The sequence below is a fragment of the Anomalospiza imberbis genome, chromosome 4, assembly GCF_031753505.1.
Source record: "Anomalospiza imberbis isolate Cuckoo-Finch-1a 21T00152 chromosome 4, ASM3175350v1, whole genome shotgun sequence".
In the NCBI taxonomy this organism is placed as follows: Eukaryota; Metazoa; Chordata; class Aves; order Passeriformes; family Viduidae; genus Anomalospiza; species Anomalospiza imberbis.
In genome coordinates, this window is record NC_089684.1 from 73,126,294 (window position 1) to 73,147,498 (window position 21,205).

The 21,205-nt window shown below is 47.0% G+C and overlaps 1 long non-coding RNA gene across 1 annotated transcript; it reads right to left on the reverse strand.

Annotated features, from left to right (window-relative positions):
• Nucleotides 1-18,128: 18,128 nt before the first annotated feature.
• On the reverse strand, nt 18,129-19,994 carry LOC137473306 (uncharacterized). The gene is made up of 2 exons (XR_010998686.1): nt 19,709-19,994; nt 18,129-18,677 (listed from the first exon to the last, which is right to left on the reverse strand). It is a non-coding gene; the product is annotated as an uncharacterized lncRNA (long non-coding RNA).
• Nucleotides 19,995-21,205: the final 1,211 nt, after the last annotated feature.

Consider the following 21,205-nt stretch of genomic DNA (forward strand, 5'->3'; position numbering starts at 1 on the left):
CCTTTCCTGGCAACAGGCACAGCAGGACAATAGTGTTTTTGCAAACTACACATAGGGAGGGGATTGCCTTGAGGGATGGAAGAGCCCTGTGTATCACAGCTGAAAACAGACCATCAGAGCAACACTTCAGTGTCTGATCTCTGATCTCTGCTCTCTGGTGACCAGGGACAGGACCAAGGGGAACAGCTGAAGCTGTGATATGGAAGGTTTAGGTGAATATTAGGAAAAGATTCTTCCCCCAGAGGGTGGTCAGATACTGAACAGGCTCCCCAGGGTTTGTGGAGGCCCCAGGGTTGCTAGGGCTCCAGAAGCATTTGGACAATGCTCTCAGGCACGATGTGGGGTTGGTGGGCTGTCCTGTGCAGAGCCAGGAGCTGGACTTGATGATCCTTGTGGATCCTTTCCCACTCAGGCTACTCTATCCACGATACTCTACGACTCACACAACTTTATGTGAAATAAGCAACCGTTTCCATGGACATTGATTTTAGACAACTATAAACAAGCAAGTACAACATGCAAGTACCACCAGCACTGAATTAGGTCTGGAATGAGGAGTTACACTCACCTCTATTCACTCTTGCTGCCAAACATTTATGGCCCCATCTGTTGTTGTTATGTGTGCAGCTGAATCCATATTTACTCAGCACATATTTGCTCCGTATATAAGCCAAGTTACTACCCACTTCATAAGCCCAATGACAGGATAGCAGGACATGCTAATTAATGAATTGGCCTCTGGGGTGAAATTATGTCTGCATTAAGAAGATTTACATTGATACTAATAAGGTCAGAACATCATTGCTGATGTCTGAGTCATGGCTGAGCTGGGTATCAGAGACATGTAAACAGTGAATCTGCCCTAGGAGCCTGGGTCAATGGTATGTTTTATCAACATGGATCAAGTAATGGTGATATCAGAGGTCAAAAATCACATGAAACCATAAGCATAATGCTGCATTGTACAAGCTTTTTATCTGCTGCTGAGATGAGCTCACAGGAGTCCTGACCTTCAGAAATAACTCCCTAGCTAAGGGCCTGGAATTAACTCCTTCCAATTATCTTGTAATCCAGCAGTGCCATTTTTTCTACTCCTCACCCAACCTGCTATTTCCACCCATTACAACCTCTGCCCGCATACCCAAATCCTCAGCACCTTGCACCCCTGTCTCTTCTGTTGAAGGTCCTTCCATTTTCCCCAAAACTCCTCTTTCCTTCACCTCTGAGTGTTTCGCTTCCGCAGCACCAGTGAAGTCTGAATCCAAACATGATCATGCCCAGACCAAAATGTATTCACTCAAGATGATTGTTTGCTGCCTGTGGACGTTTTTGAGGCAACTTTACACGTAAAAGCTGCCTCGTGGTCTTATGGTAAAATCCCAGAATGGTTTCGGTTGAAAGGAACCTTAAAGACCATCTTGCTCCACCCCTTGCCATGGGTGGGGCCACTGTCCCAGATTGCTCCAAGCCCTCTCCAACCTGGCCTTGAGCACTCCCAGGAATGGGGCAAACAGCTTCTTTGGGCAACGTGTGCCAGGGCCTCACCACCCTCACAGGGAAGAATTTTTGCTAATATCTACTCTAACCTGCCCTCTGGCAGTGGAAGTCATTCCAGTGGCTGTCATTCCAGGCCCTTGTTTAAGATTTCTCTCCAGCTCTCTGGTGACCCCTTTGGACACTGGAAGGTGCTCAAAGGTTTCCCTGAAGCCTTCTCTTCTCCAGGCTGAACAGCCCCAATTCTTCCTTCAAAACATACACTGGGTCATTTGAAGGGCTTGTTTAATACTTTTTTTTACTCTCCACATTTCCTGCAAACAACTCACCTTTATTTTGTTTTGATTCCCTTGATCCTGTCCCAGACCTCATACTGGCACAAGTCCCCCTCATACCAAAGAGCTTTTCCACCCAAGTTTCCGACCTGATACAAACGTCAGAATGGCAGGAGTAAGCTCAGAAACCCTATATTTTCTACCCACCCAACTGGAAATCCTGCTAGGAGCATGTTTGACTATACAAATCCAATTATTAAGCACATTTAGGTATAAATTCAGAGTTTGCTAGAGGTCTAGTTTGATCTCTCTTTTTCCTTTATTTAGATGTAGATGGCCAAAGGTCCTTTGTAAAAGTGCTTAATAAGGGCAGAAATATAGTAACTCAAGTGCTGCCGGGAACAAAGGTCTAGAGATTTGCAGGCACATTAATGATGAGTAACAGAACAATAACTACATCTGCACAGTTGCTTTAGATTTTTAGGATGGGGGAAAACTAGTATTAAAACTTAAGCACAGAAATTGGGAGAGAAAATGAAGAACAGCGCACTCTTCCAAAGATGTTGAGGACACAGTGGTTAGTGAGACTGTGAAAACGTCATGTGGACTTGGGTTATGTGCAGGGCCCTGGAAGAACTTGAATGATTACAAAAGTCTGGGGTTTGGTTTTCCATGTAATTCAAAATAAACAGTATTTCATAGGATCATAGAATGTTTTAACTTGGAAGGGATATTAAAGATCATATATAGAATCAGGAAGAGACATTAAAGATCATATGTAGAATCAGGAAGGCTGCTGGATCCATCCAGGTTCAGCAAAAAGCATCTCAGTGGCCAAGTTACTTGCAGTGTATCTGCTCTGTTTCTTTCTTGTAGATTTTCTATTTTGTGGTCATGTCTTGACAGAGATTCATGGAATTCATTTATCTCCATCTGATTTTAGGGGGAAGATGTGTAGGCTCTGAAGAGCAGCATTTGATGGCCTCAGGTTGGGTAACTATGAAACCAAGGTGTCTGTTTGGGAAAATGTTGATTTATATAGACCAGGTACTAAAGTGAGGGCCAGACCTGGGAAGTGTGGCTCCCAGCCCAGAGCCATAATCTCTCTAAAACCACTCCTCCAAAGTCCTGGCATATTTTGAGATAACCTCCACCTTAAGAATGAAAATCAAAGTATTGTATAAAGAACAAAGAGTGAAAAAGAAAAAAAAAAAGTCAAAATACTTGTGTGCCTTGGGAACAGAAAAATCATTTCAGCGAGCCATCTCTGACAGATATTTTTTTGAAAACTAATATTGAATAGTAAATTTGCTGCAAGGAGAAAGCCAACTACATGCTCAAACTACAATATCTATAAAAAGAAAGGCTGTGTTTGCAAGCAACTCTTCTGCTCAGAGGAATTATCCAGGTCCAGCCTGCTCTCTGGAAGGAACATGTTAACTACATCAGTCTTTTATTCAAGCATGGAGCAAAGTCTCAAGTGTAGCAAGTAATTGAAAGATCGTTTACCAACAATAGCAAGTTAGATGCCGTCAGGGAGAGTCTGAATGCTGTACAAACAGCCCTGTCTCCCTCCTTCCTTCCAACACAGAGCCCAGCAAGAGGATATCAAAAGGCATTCAGAGTCACAATGTGACCCTCTGCACATTCAGCTCAGGGAAGGGGCTGAAAAGAAAGGAGGTGCCAGCATTATTCTTGGGAGGAAGAAAGGGAGGCAAGACAGTTTTGTATATTCAAAACCAAACCCAGAAAAAATAGCAAAGACAGGCTGCACATTGTTCAGGGCTGCTAGACATTCTGCGTTTCTCACGGAGAAGCATCTCTGCTGTGTCTGATCTCAGTGACCCCTGCTCTGATGTCGGCGCTGGCGGGGCAGCTGGTGCCTGTGGTGGTTTGCTAGAGCAAGAGCCCTGGCAGCCCCACAACGGGTGCAAGACTTACCCTGCTAACACCATCCCAAGGGTGCAGACAGGCAGGCAGATGGTGCCACATATGTCTGAGGAGGTCTCACCTCCCCTAGAGTTACTGATGAGGAAGAGGAGGAAGGGAAGGACATGCTATTGGATTAGTGCTTCCCCATCCTCTCCTCTTCCCCAACTCATTTGCAGAGGCTCCAGAAGTGCAACACTTCCTTGCCTCAGCCCTTTCTGTTGGGAGCTGAGCAGTGCTGCCCAACCCTCTCTGACACAGCTACAAGGAAACATGAACACTGCCCTTGACTTGCAGCCTAGCACTGGCTGACTCACATATCTGGGGTGGAAACACCTTCCCCAGTCAGCCCCTGGTACCGCCATTCCCTTGGCATTTTTTACTTCCTGGGAACAGGCATGGCCCCATCAGAGGGACTATAGGGAGGTCAGGCACTGCTCCAGGGATGCAGGTGTGTTTCCAGCTGCAGCACAGACAGACCCTGTACAATACCCAGCCTCTGCTGGGTGCAATTCCACCACCAATTCTCTCTCTCTCCCCTCTGGCTCACTACCAAGTTGCTTCCTTCCAGCTCTTGGCACAGATGTCGGAATGGTATTCACTCTCTGGGAGAAGATACTGAGCCCCATTTCCCCAGCTGCTTGAAGCTTTAACCACCCTCCCTGGCTACAGCCAAGGAAACAGCAGTGGCAGGAGACATCAACCTTGGGCTCCAGGGCTGTTTTGGTGACTCTCTCTGTCAAAAATCTCTGCTTCTTGCATGAAGGGAGCTCCAGCTTCATACCAGTCAAATACCATCAGCTATAGGAGAGCTCCTCCTTTTTCCTGGTATGGTACTTCACCTCTGCTCTGGTGACAGGCTATGAGAGTTGAGATTGTTCAGCCTGGAGATGAGAAAGATCCAGGCAGACCTTTGAGGCACCCCCAGTGCCTGGAGATACTGAAGAACCATCTGGATGCAATCCCGTGCCATGTACTCTAGGATGACCCTTTTTGGGCAGGGAAGTTGGACCAGATGACCCACTGTAGTTGCTTCCAACCCGACCAATTCCAAATATTCTGTGAATAAAGGGGCTCCAAGAGAGCTGGAGTGGGACTTTGAAAAATAGCCTGGAGTGACAGAAAAGGGAGAACAGATTCCCACTATCATAGAACAGGTTAGATGGGATATTAGGAAGAAATTGTCCACAGAAGCTTTCGCTGCTTCATCCCTGAAAGTGTGCAAGGCCAGGTTGGATGGGGCTTGCAGCAACCTGGTCTAGTGGAAGGTGTCCCTGGCCATGGGAGGAGGTGGAATGAGATGGTCTTTAAGGGCCCTTCTAATCCAAACCATTCTGTGATTCTATGATCCTTTAAGTAAAAGTAGTACTGGAGCAAGAGCATTCAGCAGTAAGTGACCTGGGTGGGCTGCTTGCTTCCCTGGGTGAAGTTATGCTGGTTTAAATCAACTTAATAACTGGCTGGGGACTGTGTTGGTAGAACATATGCAAACCCTGTCATTCAGCCACCTCGGGCTAAATTAGTTCCTTTAGCCATGGAATCTCTGGGATACAGAGGCTTGCATTTATAGAAAGTTTATGAAACTACACTTTATCCAAACTTTTATACATGGACTCATCGTTAAGAGAATGACTGGTCTGGCTGACTTCCATGGGAGGGGATGGATGTGTAGTTAAACTGGTGCCTGCAGCTGAAGAAGAGAGGAACTTCCCCATGGGCCGGTCTGTGGCCTGTTGAAACAGTACACAAGGAACTTGGGTTTTAGATTATATAAACACATTTTGCTTCCTCCTATTGTGACAGGCCAAACCAGTAAAGAGTTCTGATTTTACACTGAAACCAGTTCTCCAAACACCTCTCCAAAATAGTTGAGCAAAGTATAATTGGGATAATAGAGTCCAGGATAATAACAGCATTGAAGCAGGCATTTTGCTAGAGGTTGCATGAATAGTACTGAAGAGTAGGAAATGCCTAAAAGAGAGGGATGGATATACAGAGAACACACAAAATACAGGGGTGAATTCTTATGGATGAAGTAAGCAGAACTGTGGAATCGCAGAAAATTTGAAGTTGGAATCAATCTCTCCTTCCACCAAGTAGTTCAATCCAACTTGGAGAAATATTTGGAGCTTGAAGATATATGACTAATCAGCACCTCTGAGCACTAAATCAAGATTAATAGTTTCATGCAACTTAACTGGAGTATGGCTGCAGATGCCTACATATTAACAGGGCTTAACAGGGGATTAAACCCATTTTAGAAGTAAAGAACCTTGCAAGCATGTTTGTTCCTCCCTTGGGAGAGACAGTGTAACTCCATCAGGAGGAGTACCACCAGGGCATGGGTTTTGGGTGGCACAGAATGGACAAATAAACTGCTTGGAGCAGACCTGCAGCAGGCTTTGCCCCACTGGGTGAGCCATTGCAAAATCTGGTGCCAGGGCAGAGGGGTCAAGAGGAAAGGGAGAGAGAAGTGAACAGAGTAGGAAGCAGATGTTACCATACAACTGTTTTGTGTAGGATTTATGATAGTTCATGGAGTCAGAGGCAAGAAGGGACCATCAGCTCATGGAGGCTGACTTCCTGTATTTTGGTTCCATCCTGTTGCCTTGGGTGCAGACTGTACTCCTACCCCATTCACAGTCCCAGAGGGTCTCACATCTCTGGGCTTCCAGGTTGTGCTGTAAAAGCTCAGCTCTGAGGCACAATTTGGGGTGATGGCTACTGCAATTTGAGCCCTGTGCGGCTGTTCAAGGAAGCAGAATATTTGGCTCAAGAAGGAGATTTCTATGGAATCCCTTGGGAGGAAACAGTTTTTCATTATAATCCAGAAAGGTCTGGAGCACTGGATTTTTTTTTTCTAGTTTAAATAAATGTGGCTTAAATATAAAATGTTGTGATCTATGAAATAAATACAGAAAAGATTTTTGACATTTCTTGCACTGCTTTGAGCTCTCCTCAACATAATCATGTGAGTGTCCAGTCTGAGCAAAGACAGATGAGGAGGAAAGGTGGGAGGCAAAGGAATGGGAAAAAAACACCCCCAATTCAGCACAGCTGCAAGTGCAGGTTCACAACTATTGGGAGATGATGAGACACCTGCCAAAACAAGAAATGCTGGTTTAGAAAGAGCAGAACTGTCTTGTGCAGACTCTGCTGAAAGGATCTACCCTGAGCACACAAAACTGGCTGCTGCTGTGTTTGAGAATGCAGACTGAAAACAGTGGGCTCTTCCGCAATGAGGCACGCCCCAGGGGTGTCTTTATAACAGGATTGTGTGTTTTAGAAACAACGTTGGATAGAAGCATTATCTGGGAATCTGTGAGTCAGCTTGTGTTTGGTACTGGCAGATAAATATACAAATAAGCACATGCAATAATAATAGCCACCTTGAAGGAACAGCCTCAGCTGCTGATATGGCCAACAGGTTTGCTAACGATGTGCAGAGATTGGCATTAGGAAATCATTGTGGTTGAGTCCTGAACAGTCACTTCAGGAGAGGCAGGAGAATGCATTCCTTGGCTGAACTGTGCTCCAGCAATGAGTGAGAGGTGAGAGCATTTCTGGAGCCTCAAATGGCATCCTTGCTCCAGGCCAGAAGTGTTGCATGGGCTACCGGTTACTTGATATTTTATGGATAGCATTGCCTCTGTCCCAAAGGGTGGGACTCACCTCAGCAGGCCTGTGAAACTGGCAGCAACTGGAAGATGCTTAGATGAGATTTCAGGAAAAAAATCTTCCCTGTGAGGGAGGTAAGGCACTAGTACAGGCTGCCCAGAGAAGCTCTGTCTGCCCCATCCGTGGGAGTGTTCAAGGCCAGGTTGAAGCAAGCTGGTGTAGCAGAAGGTGTCCCTGCCCATAGCAGGGGGTTGGAATGAGGTTTGTCTTTTAGTGCCCTTTCACTCCAACCCATCCTGTGATTATGTCTTCTTCAGAGGTTTTTTCTGTAGTCAGTAGAGAACTGATCACACGTCTGGGGTACCTCTCCTATGTGGAAAGGCTGAGGAACTTGCAGTTGTTCAGTCTGGAGAAGAGAAGGCTCCAAGGAGACCTTATTGCAACCTGTCAGTACTTCTAAGGGAGCCTGAAAGAAGGATGTACAAAACAAACATTCAAAGCAAATTTTGTCTTTGAAACAGAAAATCAAAACTGTTCCATGCTTTGGTCTGCAGATGAATGTGAGTGAGATCCAATTATCTGTTGTGTTTGGAAAGCCTTTAAAGACTGAGGAGAGAGTACACACCATAGGGCTGCAGACACCCATGTACAGCAGCTCAAAAATCTGTAGATTTATGCAGTTCATAGAATCCCAGAATCATCTCGTTCCAATCCCCTGCCATGGCAGGGACACCTTCCACTAGAACAGGCTGACCCAAGCCCTGTACAGCCTGGCCTTGGACACTGCCAGGGATCCAGGGACACTATCTGTGCAACCTGTGCCAGGGCCTCACCATCCTTACAGGGATCAATTTCTTCCCAATTCCTTCCCAATAACTCATCTAACCCTGCCTTCTGTCAGTGTGAAGCCATTCCCCCTTGTCCAAGGCCCCTCTCCAGTTCTCCTGGAGCCCCTTTAGGTGCTGAAACATGCTGAAAGGTCTCCCCAGAGCCTTCTCTTTTCCAGGCTGGACACCCCCAGCTCTCCCAGTCTGTCTCCAGAGTAGAGGGGCCCCAGCCTGTAACATGCATGTTAGATATCCTCATACACGTAACAGATGTGCTTTCAGGGCCTCAGCTGAGATCAGAGTTTTGGTGCGTGCAGGATGTCAAGCAAAGCAAAAGATGTTTTCTGCAGGAACCTCAGAAGTGAGCAGCAGGAAGGACTTGGCCAATGGAGGAGCCAAGCAAAGAAGGTGAGAGGAATGGTGAGCATAGGACTGAAGAGCTGTGATTTTTGCAGACTTGAGCAAGAGGTGACCTTCTAGGCACTGGCAAGATTGAGGAACAACTTAGAGAAAAAGCATGCAAAAACGTCAGGTTCTGGGGGCTGCAAAAGGCTGCTCTATGGAGAGCAGAGTGACAGTTGCAAAGAAGGTTCTTTGTTTGGTGCAGGCTCAGACTGTGAGGCAGGGGAAGGATGGAGTCACAAGAGCAATGCGTTTGAGAGATGAGCTGGGAAGGTGATCCCAGCAGCAATGGGGGAGTACAAACATGCTCTCAGAGAGTGTCATAGGTAACCCAACTCCTCAGACCACCTTTCAACCCTTTGGCTCACACAGAAACGTCATGACCACATAAAAGTGTCTCTTTTTCACAATGAGCCCCATTTTACTTTTATTAATCTTTCACTCTCCCTTTGCTTAGAAATGAATGGATTACCTTTGGAGGTAATCCATTTACCTTTGAGGCAGAATTTACCTTTGCGGCAAAACAGCAAGAAAGAGGTGATTCACCTGCACACAGAACTCGAGGTAAAGAGTGAGGCGCATGAGGGGAAAATAACTGACCTTGTGATGAGAGGAATTATGAGTGGGAACCAGAGGGTAAAGAATGGGAATTTTTGTGCTGTAATAATTTTAACAACACACAACAAGCACCTTGCCATAATTAAGTGCTAAGAAATAACAACTTGCCATTAAGTGATCACATTATAGTCTCAGCAGTGATCGTGTAGAAGCCTCAATATCCATGGTGTCAAACCAGGATGTTCACAGGAAGACTAATGAGCAGTTAAAACATGAAAACTCCTCACCAGAAGGCTTTCTCCAGGAAGTACCTGCAAGCTCAATTGTTGTTACTTAAATAAACAGAACAGCATTGTTGAATATGAACATTTCAACATTGTCTTACAAAAATGTCTGAATAAAGGTGAAGAGGAAGTATTTTACAGCAAATATCCAGAGGCAAACCTCTTTTCTGCATAATTTGCCACTGCTTTAACACCCCAATTTGCCTACAGGGACCATGCTGCAATCTGTGCTTTCTGACAACATTTTAGGGATTCACCTGCCCTGGAGAAGGGTTATTTGATACAATCACGGAATGGGCCTTTAAGATCACCTAGTTCCAAACCCCTGTCCTGGGCAGGTATGCTGCTCACCTTGATTTCTTCTAAACCTGTTTTGTGAGGGATGATAATATATAATTTTGTTCTGGTTTAGGGCAAGAAATTCTCATTTTTATATTCTTTTTCCTGGTGTGAAAATATCTCCACCTTCTCCTGACCAATCTCACAGAGCATGACAAACTCCTGGCTGATGGCTAGAAAAGTTGCAGAAACTTCTGAGGAACACTTCATCCAAGAATTGGGACTGCTGGTGTTACTTTCCTCAGCCTGGTAGCTCATATGAGAGGAAAAGGATTAAAAAGGCTTAGAGGGGGTAACTGGTCTTGTGTTTGGATGGGAATCGCTGTGAAGATGGTGATTAAATGCTCTGCTGTCTATTTTTAGAGGATTTGCCTTGTGGGAGGTGATCCTATAAAAGTCACCTGTCTATCTAGGAAGTGCTGATAGCTGATAAACAGGCAAGGCAGGAGGGTGGATGAGGGTGACTCAGGAGCAAGGCACTCTCAGGGAAATGAACTCTCTTTGTAGACACTGAAATCATTAACTTGTTCTAGCCTTTGTCATCCAGGACTGAGATCTGTTACATGAGCTCAAACTCCCCTTAGGAGACATTTTGACACTTCACATGGAGTGAAGCCATGGGGTTTCATGGATCATTGGCCACCTCTTGTCTCCAGAAGGAAACTAACATCAGATGGTGGAAAACCATGGAACCAGCATCAGTGGAGATGACCAGGTGCAGGACTGACAACCACTTAGAATCACAGAATCACAGGATCGTTTGCGTTGGAAGGGAGTTAGAGAATATGTGCTTTAACCCCTCCCATGGGCAGGGATACCACTCACTAGATCGGGTTACTAAGGGCCACATCCAGTCTACCCTTGAACACTGCAAGGATGGGGCCATGCAAAACCTTGTTGAGAAGGCTCAAGATATTAACTGGAAAATCTCTTCACAGTGCCTGGTGTTCCTCAGTAGGTCTGCAAATCAGAGGACCTGATTAAATTATATGAGTCTTGAGAACCTCACCCCTGGGGTGCTCTGACCTGCATGTATGCTGCCCTAAGACACTGTACCAGGCCACCAAGTTGGGATAGTTCATCCCAGACAGTTCAGGTCACCTTCGCTTTAGCCTGTCTCCAATACAGGGTGACAGAATCAGGACTAAGCACCTACAGATGGATAGAAATTGGCCTGTCAAGTCCTCTGCTTTCCAGCTTCTTCACTGCTGAGTTAAACTAAGCTACATGAGAGCAAATTCACAGAGATCATCCCCAGAGCTCCGTCAGCACCCATAAATCACAGACGCTCCGACATCTCTGTCCCTCACATCTTCTGTAATTATGCAGAGGACTTGTCCATCCCACTGGCATCGCTAGTTTCTACACCAAATTCCTGGATCAAACCCACAAGTAGCTTTTCCAGGTTACATATTAGGAAGAAGTTCTTTACTATAAGGACAGTGAGGCCCTCCTCTAGACAGGATGTCTAGAGAAGCTGTGGCTACCCCACTCCTGGGACTGTCCAAGGCCAGGCTGGATGGAGCTTGGAGCAGCCTGTTCTAGTGGAAGATGTCCCTGCCCATGGCAGGGCATCAGGACTGGATGGTCTTTAAGGTCTTTTCCAACCCAAATAATTCCATGATTTTATGAAGGCTGCAGCTCAATTGCCCTTGGCACAATGCATCACAGTCACGTTACTTATATTATAAATTATACTTTTGGCATCCAACTCTCAGATGACAAAGATCTTGCAGACACAGGATAAAGTCCTGAACTTTCCCATCTCCTCCTGATTACCCCTGATATATCCCACCTCCCTGTTGCTAGCAGGAACACACTGCAGTCCACTCCAGCTAGCACCAGCTGCCTACAGCCCCAGCAACCTTCTTTCCTTTCCAGCTTGCAAAAGCCAGACTACAGCACCCCAGGTATCCAGAAACCCCACATTTTGCACACAGGAGAGTGTCCCCTCTGTGCCATGCACTTACCCTTCCCCAGCTGCTCCCAGCCACAGACAAGTTCCAGGAGTTTCTCTTTGCAGGATTTTTGTGCAACTTTTAAACCATGTGCATGAGCTACTGGGAACAAAGCCTTTTCCTCGAAGAAACGCCCTTGAGAAGGCACCAGCTCTTACCACATTCACAGCCTCACAGCTTCTGGCAGCCCTTGGCTTCCCCAAAATGCACCCCAGCTGCTTCTGAATGGGAACTGCTATAGGGAGGCAAGGTAAAAATTCATTGCATATGATTTGGTTTCTTTCTGGCATAGTCAGAAGAGAAGAAGGGAATGAAAAGGAAAAGCTTAGTGACATCAGACTTGGCTTTCCAGAGCAGAGCATCTGAGTACCTCACTTCTGCATCCAAGTGCCTCACTTCCCTGCCCCACTCCCAGCATTCAGCCAGCTCAACTCTTGGCTCAGCTCTAGCTGAATGCAGACAGATTATTTCCTGTGAGGGTGCTGAGGCCCTGGCACAGGGTGCCTAGAGAAGCTCTGGCTGCCCCATCCCTGGAAATGTCCAAGGCCAGGTTGGATGGGGCTTGGAACAACCTGGGATAGTGGAAGGTGTCCCTGCCCCTGGCAGGGGGTGGAACTGAATGATTTTTAAGGTCCCTTCTAACCCAAACCATCCTGTGTCTGTATTATTCTACAATCTGACACATAAACACTGTCAGGACAACAAATAAGAAACTTCAGGCTTTGAGATCTGGCTTTGCAGCTTTGTCATTCTTCAGTCCCCAGTGCAGGATTTTTGGTGCGGTGTCTTCTGCTCCAAGCAATTTCCCACTCCAGCAAACAGGCTGGCTGCTGCAAGGCAGGAGCACAATATATCTGCCCATAGCAGCTGAATTGGCCTGAGCTCTGCAGAGCTAATCAGCCATGAAAATGCCCCTCCTTGCCATCCTGGAAGAATTGACTCTAATGATGACAGACATTCTGTTTTGAGTCTGGTCAAAAGGGTAGGATGCCTTTCAGGGAGATTTCAGCTCATCTTTGGGAGCATCCTGCGCAGTCAGAGAGCTCAGAGCTTTCTCTTAACCCTCTCCTAACCTGGAGTCAGGAATTTCAGAAGTTCAATGCAGGATTAATACAAGACTTGGAATTATAATATATATAATTAATACAAGGCTTGGCATTTTCATTTTTAAAATTATTTTTCTTGGAGATCTTCCTAATGTGTTTCTCACAGCCCTGACTGTCTGCAAGTGCTGGTGATCCATCATTCTCCACATCTCCAGCTCCCATATCACCCTTGACATTCTTGACCACCAGAATCATAGAATGATCAGGCAATCACAGAATGGGTTGAGATTGAAAGGACCATCTTGTTTCACCCCCCCTGCCACAGGCAGGGGCACCTCCCACTATCCCAGGTTGCTCCAAGCCCCGTCCAACCTGGCCTTGAACACTTCCAGGGAGGATATCAAGGATTATCATAGAATCACAGAATAAATTAGGTTGGAAAAAACCTTTGAGACAATCCAGACCAACCTGTGACCTAACATTACCTTATCAGCTGAACCATGGCACTGAGTGTTCCTCATCAAGCCTTTTTTTAAATACCTCCAGGGATGGTGACTCCACCACCTCCCTGGGCAGCCCAATCCAATGCCAAACCACTCTTTCTGTGAAGAATTTTTATCATCTAATACCTAGCCTAAACTTCCCCTGGCACAGCTTGAGGCTGTGACCTCTCATCCTGTCACTGTTCCCCAGGAGAAGATACCAACCCCTACCAGGCTACAACTTCCTTTCGGGCAGTTGCAGAGAGTGATGAGGTCTCCCCTGAGCATCCTCTTCTCCAGGCTAAATACTCCCAACTCCCTCAGCTGCTCTTCACAGGCCTTTCTCCAGCCTTGTTGACCTTCTCTGGATACATTCAAGCATCTCAAGATCCTTCCTAAACCGAGGGGCCCAGAAGTGGACACAGCACTCAAGGTGTGGCCATACCAGTGCCAAGTACAGGGGAAGAATGACCTCCTTGGTTCTGCTGGCCACACTATTCCTGGTACATGCTGGGAAACCTCCGATAGCATCTCGCTGGAAATGTTCCTGCACATTGTGTTTAGCCCAATGTCCTAGCACAGCTAAAAGGATACAATTCCTGTCTCCTGTCCTTACATCCGTGTTCTACTTCCCGTCTCACATTCAGGCAGCCACAGATGGGATTTATCTCCCGCATGCATTGGGCTGTTATCTGTGCCTATGTTCAGGCTGGCAATGCCAGCAGGACCCGGTGCTGCTATTTTCCCTCATTATTCCCTGTATCTCCCTAAGGCAGCAATTTTTCCTCATGATTCCCCTCTCTGAGCAGCATCTCCTAATAGCCCAGTCTCAGCCGTGGGAGCTATGAAATGTAATAGAAATGATGGGATATTTATCCTATCTCCCAGCTGGGCTGCACTGACTGTCAGGGCTTTTTGTCCAGATTTAGGACACAGCTGCAAAGAATAATTTGTGAGTCAGGGGCTGAGATTTCTAGGGGGTTAATAAAGACCCACCCCATTAGTGAGTTGGGTGGAGGAGATGGTCATCTTGAAAGGAAGTGGTTGTAAGGTTCCCTGGGGGAGAATACTTCCTGTGGAAGAAGGCATTTCTCTCTGTGAGAACAGCCTGATCTCTCTTACTAGTTATTAGTAAGTAACTATAATAACTAAGTTATTATTAGCAGGCTGAGAGCTGGGGGTGTTCAGCATGGAGAAGAGAAGGCTTCAAGGAGACCTTACTACCCCTTCTAGTGCCTAAAGTGGCTTCAAGAGAGCTGGAGAGGGACTTTGGACAAGGGAATGGCTTCACACTGGCAGGGGACAGGGTCACATGGGATATTGGAAAGAAATTCTTCCCTGTGAGGTTGGTGAGGTCTTAAACAGGCTGCCTGGAGAGGCTGTGGCTGCCACATCCCTGGAACTGTCCCAGGCCAGGATGGACAGGGCTTGGAGCACCCTGGTCCAGTGGAAGGTGTCCTTGCCCATGGCAAGGGTTGGAATTAGATGGTCTTTAAGGTCCTTTCCAAACATTCAATGATTAATAATAATGTTATCTGGTTTTGCAGCAGCAGCTGAAGTTACAAATGCAAAGGATGTACTGGTCATACCACTCTGAAGAGGACATCCCTACCATGGGGCTGATAAGGCTAGCTGCATTTTTTGGGTCACTGTGATCAGCTATGACCTCCCAGGCTGGGTCTGAGGTGGCTCAAAATTTACACCCAGGAGTCATATCACCCTAGTCCCTCCCCTGCTGACTATCCATCAAAGGCGTATCTTGAATCCTGAGCAAAATATTCCTATCTCAATAATTCTGGAGAAAAGAAAGTCCTACAAGTAAGGCTGGAATGTAAATCCACTGATTATCCTTTTTATTCCACAATCCTCAGGTACTACAACTAACAAAGTAATGGAGTAAAATTATGGATTCAGCACGATCTGAAGACACATTTTTCCAATTTCTCTTTGAGTTCTCTGTGCCAGATTGCCCCAAGGCAGATGGTTACAGATTGATGGCACATCTGAGCTCAGTGAGCCAGGGGCTGCTGTGCCTCAGTGCTTTTCTCCATGCCAAAACCCGGTCACCCCTTGCTGTGAGTCAGGAGGGAATATTCCCAATGTAAATGACTTTATAGTATATATAAATTAAGCCCTGGAGGACTTGCCAGCCGAACAAATCTCTGTCTAAGCAGTTCATCTCACACCCAGCCTTCCTACCATGCACTTCATAGGGAGGGAGGGGTTTGGTCCCCATCTCCAAATCCTCCTGATATTATCAGGGAAAGAGGCAATTACTCCCAACAGCTTTGCTGAAGTAGCTTGTCTAGCCTAGGGAGGCCACTGAACTCATCAGAGCAAGCTGATGAACACATGTAGGAACAATGCTCAGTCACCATACAGCCATTGTGGATTCTGGTCTGTTCTCAGCCCTGATGATTTTTTGCAGTGATTTATTTAGGCCCATATCAGGGTTGCTCAAGAGCTGAGTCTGCAAGCCAAGTCCGTCACTCCTGGGACTGATTTTTTTATTGTAGGACAATCCATCCTGCCATGACAGTGTCTCTTTATCATCAAACAGTGTTGCTCAGAGCATGTCACCACCTTATTTTTCATTCATGGGTCATCTGGTTTTGTTTGTCGTTCACTAGGAGACAAGCATGTGTTCGGCCATTTAGGATCATTAATAGATGATGTTGCTCTTCAGGGAGTGAGACAGGGAAAACACATACTGGGCTGGGAAGTGTTGGTCAGAGGAGTGTGCAGCAATATTTTATCATGAATTTTACATCTCTCTGCCCTCAGAGTGGAGTTCTCCACTCTCCCAGGCTTTAGCAAGTAAACTTAGTTTTAGTTTCCTTCGCTGATCACAAATCCACCACACGAGTTCATGTGCTGGCAGAAAGTTGATCCAGAAAGCTGGACATTTTCTAGCTCCAGGCGATGCCTTTTCCATGTCTGAGCAGCCTCAATGCTGTTCCCTCAAAGCCCAAGGGTGAAACTCTTCCCTTTTCCCAGGAAAACCATTCTCACGATTCATCTGTCGGGGCTGGGGGACTGTCTGTTGTCTCCACATTTCCCCATGCACCAGAAGTTGTGGTCACGTCCTCTGGAATAGCCTCTGACAGACCATGGGGCAAAGGCAGCATGGAGGAGAGGCTCTGATGGGAAGGTCCTCTGCAACCAGGGAGGAAATTATCTAGAGATGTTGTTAATTTAGCAAATGAACATAAAGTGTTGCTCCAGCTGTAGGTGGCTTCAAGAAGCTGCAAAGCTTCTTGGTCAGGCTTTTTTTCTGCTGATTTGGTGATCAGATATGTTATAATATGGTCAGATTCAGAATCATAGAATCATTTAGATTGGAAAAGAGATCTAAGATCATTGAGTCCAACCATTAACCAAACACTTCTACCTATGCAGTACAAATAGCAATTCAAGACAGCGTGTTGATGAGGGCTGGTCAAGCCTTCATACACCTGTCTTGAAACCACTGATCAGTGGTTTCACCTCATTACACAGATTCCTAAAATACCTGTTCCTCTTCCTCTGTTCAGTTACCCTCATGGTGCATTTTTCCTTCCTTATAACCAGTTGGATTTCTTTTTCCTGCAAATTGCACCTCATCCCTTCACTGTGAATCTGTAGGAAGTCTTGTCTCTCTTCTGTCTGTCCTCTCTGTCATCCTCCCACTGTCGAGATAGTAGAAGGCTTTACAGGACTACTTTAAAATTTATTTGTATACAACCAGTTCTTGACAAGTTCTCTTAAATATTCCTAGCTTCCTAAACCCACCTACAATCTGGAGAGCTGAAAATATTGAATTGTTGCACTGGCCATGTAGGAATGCCTGGGGAAATAGAAGAGCTCAGCGGGATCCTGGGAAGGAGCACAATATAGGACCAGATTTGTCCAGAAGAACTATCCATCTATACAACCTTTGATGGGGCTTTGTTCTATAGCAACCATCTTGCCACTCTTTTCTTTAAATTCTTTTTGAGTATTTATTTCTCCACTCTGTTGCCACATCCCAGGCTGTGGGGTTTATTTGGAGTCCTGGAAGTCTGGGAAGCCACAGCATGCTTTGTGTGCATGAGCTGCTTACTCTCTGCCTGGACTGCTCTGTGTTCTCCTCCCTCCATCCTGAGGATGCCTGAGAGTGGTTGCACTCATCAGGCATTATCTTAGCCTTGACACCAAGTTAAGTCACACAAACTGTTCCCATGTCCTTCAGCTTCTCAATGGAGCCATATATCCTTCAATATTCTGCCTGCTCCTGCCCCAGACCACTTGTATCACTACCTTGGTGGACACATGTGACCTTTGCTTCCAAGGGACACATGCCTGGGTGCTTTGAGCTCAGTTCTCAGCTACCTGCCTCTGTGAAGGCTTTTAATATTTTTTAACAACCACCTTCAATACAGGGCAGTGATTTGGGACGGAAGGAAGTCTCTAAGCAGGCCAGGGTTAGAGAAGAATCTGAGGCTGGGCAGGCTCTGCCCTGGCTCTCTGTGCTACTAAGCTGGCCTGACTGTGATAGGAGGGTTTTTAAGTATAGTTCAATATCCCCTCCTGTGCCACCCCAAAAGTGTCTTTGGGCTTAAAAAATTAAATAATGCTGAGCTTTCCAAATTTGCCACACATACAACTGCTTAAGTTGGAAGGATAAATGTGACTTTCATAAGACCTTTTTTCTTCTGGCTTCTGGGAGGCTGAGCCCAGGAAATAACAGAATCACAGAATGGTTTGTGTTGGAAGAGAATTTAAAGGTTATCCAGTTTCAATTCCCCTGCCATGGGCAGGGACACCTTCCACTAGCTGAGGGTGCTCCAAACCCTGTCCAACCTGGCCCTGGACAATTCCAGGGATGGGGCAGCCACAGCTTCTCTGGGCAGCCTGTGTGAGGGCCTCATCACCTTCACAGGAAATAATTTAATTGTTAATATTTCATTCATTTTATATAATTAAAATTAATTTGCATTGTAAATCCACTCCTTGCAAGGCCCTTTTGACACCTCCCAGTACTGCAGAACCTTGGGCACCCCAAATCCTTTGGGTGGCACTTCTTTTGCACAGCTCAGTGAGTTAATGATTTTTGGAGCAGAAATGAAGTGTGCCACATACCTGTGCAGCTCTGGCCTCTTCTGGGAAGTGTATTCAAACACCCTCTGAGATCTTTTCACTGGGATGTCTCCTGGCACTAAGAGCCTGGTTTGTTGGCATGGTTAGGGAAGACCCACATCCCAAGGAGTCCAGCAGGATATCCATCCAGCTGTCTGAATTACTTGACAAAATTATATCATGAAGACCATTTCCAGGTGATGCCAAATGCTCTTTGAGCCTCTTGGACTGCACAAGCAAGAAAAAGCTCATGACAGGACTCAGATGGAAGGATGTCAGCAAAAGGAGAGAGCTTGCTCCCCCCAGCAGCCCCATGGCTGCCACACTACTCCAGCCCTCAGAGGTGACTTGAAGACACAGCAGAAGATCTGCTGGGAAAGAAGGAGCTATTTTCACTTGCAGGTCACAAAAAAGGCATTTGTGACTGCAGCCGCCTTACAAACACAGCCCCTTATTGTTTGCGAAGACACCCTTGGCAACCTTTCGGAGCAGCCTGGAGATGAACCAAGAAGGCCTTTGTGAAGCCTTATAAAGGGGCATTATGAGCAGGGGGCCCCACGGGCGGGTGGGATGTGCTGGGGCGATCCTCCCCAGAGGGAGCTGTGGGAAGCACAAATCTCTAGGAGATGTTTTGTACTGGAGCTGGTGGACAAGGCTCTCATGTGCTGGGGATAGGCCCATTGCTCCCATCTTCCTGTACAGAACATCCTCACAGTGAAGAGAGAAGCTCTTTGGGAAGCTGAGCAAGATATGTGGATGATCTGACTTGAAAATCTTCACTGACGCCCATCATAGTTACGGCTGGAACGGGCGTTGAGGAGTTCAGGTCTTGGTCCTGCTGCTGTGCTGCAGAGCATCTGATTGCACAGGGCAGATGTCCCAGACCAAGAAAATCCTGTTTTCTTGTGAAAATGTAAAATAACAACTGCTGAAATCCAGTCCTTTTTGCTTAATGGGATATTAGTGCTCAGACCACAGCCCAAGACAGGCTCTTGGGTTCTGGAAAGGATTTTCCTTGCCTTTGGTCACTTGGCATCATGAGGAAGACCCAAGAGCCAAGAAAAAGTGCTCTCTGGAAGGAGGCATGAATGTGTTATGGATGATAAAACAAAGATGACTTCATCTTGAGCTTATAAGCATGGTCTCACACTTGTAGGGGGGGTCTCCCTTTTATAGGTTCTGTGGCCCAAGGATCACCTGCCTTGAGATGCTGAGACAAGGCAGCTGAGTACCCAGCCGTGGCAAGAGGTACCTACAGCCTTCCTCAGGAAGGGTGATCTAAAAGTCAGGGATGATTTTCTGTTTCTGTATCTCAGGGTGTCTCGTTGAGCCAGGAGGTAATGATATGGAAGCTCCCATATTCTTCCTGTGTGCTTGTCACAGCAGAAGGACACATCACCTTGTCTGTGGTGTTAGCAAACCTGCCTTTCAGGAAGAGGAGGAAATTGGTTTGTGTGAAAGCCCCAGCCAGAACTGTACTTCTGCAAACAGAGCAGAGGCACAGAAGAATCAGGCAAACACAATTCTGGGTGTATTTTATGGTGGTGGCAATAGCAAGGAACATTCCAGCCGTGCTGGACCACAAACTTTGCAGGCTGAGCCCGCAAACCACATGTGGACTCTGGGGAATGGTGCTCTTCCTCCGTTTTCCACTGGTTTTGTGACACGGTCTGTCCCAAAGCCAGCCCTCTTGTCACAACTGGGGGATGTGACCACACAGCAGAGGATGCTCTATGTAGTCACAAGAGCTGCACATGTGTCTCTTTACTCAGGACAGATGTGTGAGCTGAGCCCACCCACAACCCAGCATGTGCCCCCTGTGCAAGGGGGCTGCATTTGGGTCATTGGATGCGTGTGACAGTCAGGGGTCTTGAGACCAAAAGAAAAGGCCATCAGGGCTCTTTGCCCTTGAGAAGATGGAAAGGTGGGATAAGCCATCCTGCAAACCCCCTAACGTGGTGATGCCCAGAGCTGACCCTCACCAGAGCACCCCCACACCAGCCTGAAAGTCTGCATTCAACATGGACCAGCAGAGATGAGATCAGGCTGCATGCCTAAAAGAGGGCTTACAAGAAAGTTGGAGAGAGACTTGAGACAAGGGATGGAGGGACAGGACACAGGGAATGGCTTCCCACTGCAGGGTTAGATGGGATATTGGGAAGGAATTGTTCCCTGTGAAGGTGGGGAGGCCGTGGCACAGGTTGCCAAGAGAAAAGCTGTGACTGTTCCATCCCTGGCAGTATTCAAGGCCAGGCTTGGAGCTTGGGAGCTTGGGGCTTGGAGCACCCTGGGATAGTGGAAGGTGTCCCTGCCCATGGCAGGAGGCTGGAATCTGTGGTGTCTTGTATGTGGGCTCCATCTCCTGGCTGCTCTACAAACCCCGCTGCCACCACCCTGCTGCTGTGCAGGCACTGCTACCAACACCACCTCTGCTCCCTCCCAGAGACCTCTCCATGCAGCAAGTCCTTTTCCTAAAGAGCTGTGAAATCACATCCCAAATGCCAGGGGTCTCCCCAGGATGTGCTCCTATCCCAAACTCCAGAACAACATTTAGACTCATTTAGGTCAGAAAACTGCTCCTCAGGACTGCCAGGACCACCACTGTCCCATGTCCCCACGTGTCACATCCACAGGGCTTTGAAATCCCCCTCAGGGATGGGGACCACTGCTCTGGGCAGCTGTGCCAGGGCTGGACAGCCCTTTCCCTAATTTCCCCAGTGCCCACCCTGAGGCTTCCCTGGCCCAACCTGAGGCCGTTCCCTCTCCTCCTGTCCCTGTTCCCTGGAGCACAGCCTGACCTCCCTGGCTGTCCCCTCCTGGCAGGAGTTGTGCAGAGCCACAAGGTCCACCCTGAGCCTCCTTTTCTCCAGGCTGAGCCCCTTCCCAGCTCCCTCAG